We start from the raw sequence: 5231 nt of genomic DNA on the forward strand, positions 1-5231 counted from the left end.
AATTATATCAAAAACCACCTGCACTTGTATGTTTATCACAATACTATTCACAACAGAAAAGATAATGGATCAACCTAAGCATCCATCAGTGGAGGACCAGTTAAAGAAAATGTAGCATATATACACAAGGCAATACTATCCATCCATAACAAAGAATGAAATCATATCTTTTGAGCAACATAGATAGAGGCCATTATCCTGAGTGAAGTAACTCAGAAACAGAAAGTCAAATACCACATGTTCTCACATACAAGTGGGAGCTAAACAATGTGTACACATGGACGTATGGAGTGGAATAATAAGACACTGGACACTCCAAAAGGTGGGAGGGTGGAAGCCGGTGAGAGCTGAAAAATTACTTATTCAGTACAATGTTCACTATTCAGGCGATGGGTACACTAAAAGCCCAGATGTCACCACTATGCAATATGCATGGAAGAAATCTGCACTTCTACCCCTTACATCTATAAACACTTTAAAACTCTGTTCTTAAATAATTGCATCTCAGAATGAGATTTTGTCTTATCTGCATCCCCGAATAAGATTTCCCTGGTGTGGATTTCTTCTTCTATTATTTATGCAGCTTGTCATAATTAACTCATCATATACCTGTGGATTCGTGTCTTGTCAGTTCTGTGAAATCCTCAGGAATACTGACAGGACTCCAGAAATATCCAACACCAGAGAAGGCAACAATTTTTGACATCCAGTCAGAAATATTAGGCATACAAACAAGTGGGAAAATAGGAACCATAAGGAGACCAATTAGTCTATTAAAACTGATCCAGAACAGATACAAAGGCATTAAAACAATATCAAAACTGTATTCCACATATTGTAAAAGCTAATTTGAGGCACGGAAGATATAACAACACTCTGGATCACTGTTGGAGAGGTGAAAGCTACAATGTATAAAATAAGAACTGAACTGCATGGGATTAATGGCAGATTAGATGTTAAAGAAGAAAAGATTATTCATTGTGAAACCATAGCAATATAAACTATCCAAAATGAAACCAAAAGAAAAGAGGATTAAAAAAATTTAAGCTAACTTATCTGTGATCTGTGGGACAACTTCATGTGGCTTAATACATATTTAATTGAAGTCCCTGAAGGAGAGAAGAAAACATGAGTAATGAGGGTAGTGCATTAAAAACGATGTTTGGAAAAATAACGACAACATTTTTTTCCAAATTTGATGTTAACTATAAACCTACAGATGCAAGAAGTTCAATGCACCTCAAGTACAAGTACCATTGAATAAAATTACATCATGTCTCATTATAATCAAATTGTTCAATCCCAGTGATAAATAGAAATTTTAAAAGCAGACAGGAAAAATTGTCAAAGTATGTAAAGGGGAACACTGGTCCATCCCACAGAAGTTATTTGAGACTTGTTGTGGCTAGTAAGCTGTGTTTTGGGCAATATTCCTTGTGTGCCTAAGGAGAATGCACATTTTCTACTAATAATAAATGAGCTTCCAGTTCCACAGATGTCCCATAAATCAAGCCTGTTAATGGTGTTGTCCAAATCTATATTTTTATTATTTTAAAAATATGGTTGACCTAACAGTGATTGAGAGTTGCACTGAAAACTTCCATAAGTGATAATTTTTTCTAAATTATTTCCTGTGGGTTCTGTGTTTGCTTTACATGTTTTCCCTCAATAAATACATCTTTTTTGACGTCCCCTTAGTGTAGGATTGTTGGTGGTAAACTTGGCTTTTATTTATCTGAAAATACGATTAATTTGCTCTTTTTCCTAAAAATAGTGTTGCTGGGGACATAATTCCAGGTCAAAAGTTTTTTTTTTTTTTGGTCACACTTTGTACATATTACTATTTATCTATCTACTATTGTTACTATTAATACATCTGCTGTCTAATTGCTTTCCTTCTGTGGATGATTTGTTGTTTCTTTCTGGTTGTTTTTAAAGTTAGATTTTCTTTTGTGTTCCGCCTTACCCTACAATGTATCTAGGCCTGGATTTCCTATTTCCATTTGTGCAGCTTGTCATGAATTACTCATCATGAATACCTATGGATTCAGGTCTCTTGTCAGCAATTACCCAGGTTCAGTCATTTCTTTATAGCAATGCAACAATGGGTTCTCTCAGAAAATTGGCACTGAGGAGCAGGACATTGCTATAAAGACACCTGAAAATGTGGTAGCAGGTTTGGAACTGGGTAATGAGCAGAGGTTGGAAGACTTTGGAGGGCTCAGAAGAAGACAGAAAAGTGAGGGAAAGTTTGGAATTCAGTGACTTACTAAGTGGCTGGAAGCAAAATGCAGATAGAAATATGGATAATGAAGGCCAGGCTGACAAGGTCTCAGATGGAAACGAGCAAGTTATTGGGAACTGGAGCAAAGGTCACCCTCGGGTGCCTTAGCAAAGAGCTTGGCTGCATTGTATTCGTTCATGTCCTAGTGATCTGTGGAAGTTTGAACTTAAGAATGGTAACCTAGGGTGTCTGGCAGAAGACATTTCTAAGCAGCTCAACATTCAAGAAGTGGCATGGCAGCTTCTAACAACCTATGATCAGATATGGGAGCAAATGAATGACTTAAAGTTGGAATTTATACCTACAAGGAAAGCAGGGTGTAAAAGTTTGGGAAATTTGCAGCTTAGCCATGTGGTAGAGAAAGGAAAAAATGTTTTCAGGAGAGGAATCCAAACAGGCTGCAGAGCAACCACCTATTAGAGAGATTTGCATGGCTAAAAGGGAGCCAAGTGCTAATATCCAAGACAATGGGAAAAAGACCTTGAAGACATTGCAAAGATCTTTGCAGCAGCCCCTCCCATCACAGGCCCAGAGGCCAAGCAGAAAAGAATGGCTTAATGGGCCAGGACTAGGGCCCTGATGCCCTGTGCAGCCTGGGGACACTGGTACCTGTATCCCAACTTCTTCAGGTGGTTCAGTGGTGGTTCAACAGTCTCCAGGTACAGCGTGGACTGCCGCTCTAGAGGGTAAGCCTTGGTGGCTTCCAAGTGGTGTGAAATCTGCAGGAACACAGAACACAAGAGTGAAGGGGGATTGGCGGCTTCCCTCTAGATTACAGAGGATGTGTGGGAAAACCTGGCTGCCCAGGCAGAAGCCTGCTGCGGCAGCAGAGCCCTCACAGAGATACTCTATGAGGGCAATGCTGGGAGGAAATGTAGGGTTGGAGCCCACATAGACTCCTCCAGGGCACTGCCTAGGGGAGCTGTGGGTAGAGGGCTTCTGCCCTCCAGACCTCAGAATGTTTGATCTACTGGCAGCAACCTCAGCCTGGAAAAGCCACAAGTACTCAACTCTAACCCATGAGATTGGCTGCAGGGGCCACAAGCTGCAAAGCCACAGGGGTGGAGCTGTACAAGGCCTTGGGAGCCCACGCCTCACACCAGTGTGCCTCATAGAGTCAAAGGAGATTATTTTGGAATTTTAAGGTTTAATGTGTGCCCTGCTGAGCTTCAGACTTGCTTGGGACCTATGGCCTCTTTCTTTTGGCCAATTTCTTCCTCTTGGAATAGGTATGTTTACCCAGTACCTGTACCATCATTGTATCCATTGTCTGCGAAGTAAATAACTTGTTTTTGATCTCACAGGCTCATAGGTGGAAGGAACTCATCTCCAGAGGAGCCTTTAGACTTGGCATTTTTGATTGAGTTGATCCCGGAATGAGTTTAGACTTTCAGGGACTATTGGGAAGGAATGATTGCACGTTGCAAGATGAGTTGGACATGAGATTTGAAGGACCAGGGGTGGAATGATATAGCTTGCATGTTTGTCTCCTCCAAGTTCCATGTTGAGATGCAATCCCCAGTGTTGGAGGTGGGGCCTGGTGGGAGGTGTTTGAATCATGGGAGCAGGTTCCTCATAAACAGTTTAGTGCCATTCCCTTGGTGATAAGTGAGTTCTTGCTCTGGTCGTTCACTTGAGATCTGGTCATTTTAAAATGTATGGCACCCCTGCCAACCCCACCACTCTTTTGCTCCTGCTCTCACTGCATGATGCGTTGGTTCCCACCCCACCTTCTGCCATGACGGAAGCTTCCTGAGGCCTCACCAGAAGCCAAGCAGATACCAGCACTGTGCTTCCTGTACAGCCTGCAGAGTTGTGAGCCAGTTAAATCTGTTTTTTTTTTTAATAAATTACCCAGCCTCAGGTATTTCTTTATACAAACACAAAACAGCCCAATGCATGTAGTAACTTATAGATATATTTAGAAAACTGATTATCTTTTAAAATACGACTAGACTAAAATGCAGAGTTCATTAAAATACAGATGATGACTGTGGTTCTCTGGTCTTCTCTTGACTCTTGTTGTCTACTATGATAAGAAGCCTGGGCTAGGCTGAAGAACTCAGAATCCAGGTATGGGGTTTCCCAGTACTGTGCTCCCATTTCTCAGTACTGTGCTCCATCTCTCAGTACTGTGCTCCATCTCTCAGTACTGTGTGCTCCTGTTTCCCAGTACTGTGCTCCCATTTCCCAGTACTGTGCTCCCATTGCCCAGTACTATACTCCCATTTCCTGGTACTATGTGCTCCCATTTCCCAGTACTGTGCTCCCATTTCTCAGTACTGTGTGCTCCCATTTCCCAGTACTGTGTGCTCCATTTCTCAGTACTGTGTGCTCCCATTTCCCAGTACTGTGTGCTCCATTTCCCAGTACTGTATGCTCCCATTTCCCAGTACTGTATGCTCCCATTTCCCAGTACTGTGCTCCCATTTCTCAGTACTGTGCTCCATTTCCCAGTACTGTGCTCCCACTTCCCAGTACTATGCTCCCATTTGCCAGTACTGTGCTCCCATTTCCCAGTACTGTGTGCTCCATTTCCCAGTACTGTGCTCCCATTTCTCAGTACTGTGCTCCATTTCCCAGTATGTGCTCCCACTTCCCAGTACTATGCTCCCATTTGCCAGTACTGTGCTCCCATTTCCCAGTACTGTGTGCTCCATTTCCCAGTACTGTGCTCCCATTTCCCAATACTGTGTGGTCCAATTTCCCAGTACTGTGCTCCCATTTCCCCGTACTGTGTGCTCCCATTTCGCAGCACTGTGCTCCCATTTCCCCGTACTGTGTGCTCCCATTTCCTAGGACTGTGCTCCCATTTCCCAGTACCGTGCTCCCATTTCCCAGTACTGTGTGCTCCATTTCCCAGTACTATGCTCCCATTTCCCAGTACTGTATGCTCCCATTTCCCAGTACTGTGCTCCCATTTCCCAGTACTGTGCTCCATTTCCCA

General features: G+C 42.6%; 1 pseudogene; it reads right to left on the bottom strand.

Moving 5' to 3' along the window:
* Positions 1–4843: 4843 nt before the first annotated feature.
* LOC105525306 overlaps positions 4844–5231 on the bottom strand; it is a 2004-nt pseudogene continuing 1616 nt past the window's right edge.

This window comes from Colobus angolensis, unplaced genomic scaffold, assembly GCF_000951035.1.
Source record: "Colobus angolensis palliatus isolate OR3802 unplaced genomic scaffold, Cang.pa_1.0 Scaffold528, whole genome shotgun sequence".
Lineage (NCBI taxonomy): Eukaryota > Metazoa > Chordata > Mammalia > Primates > Cercopithecidae > Colobus > Colobus angolensis.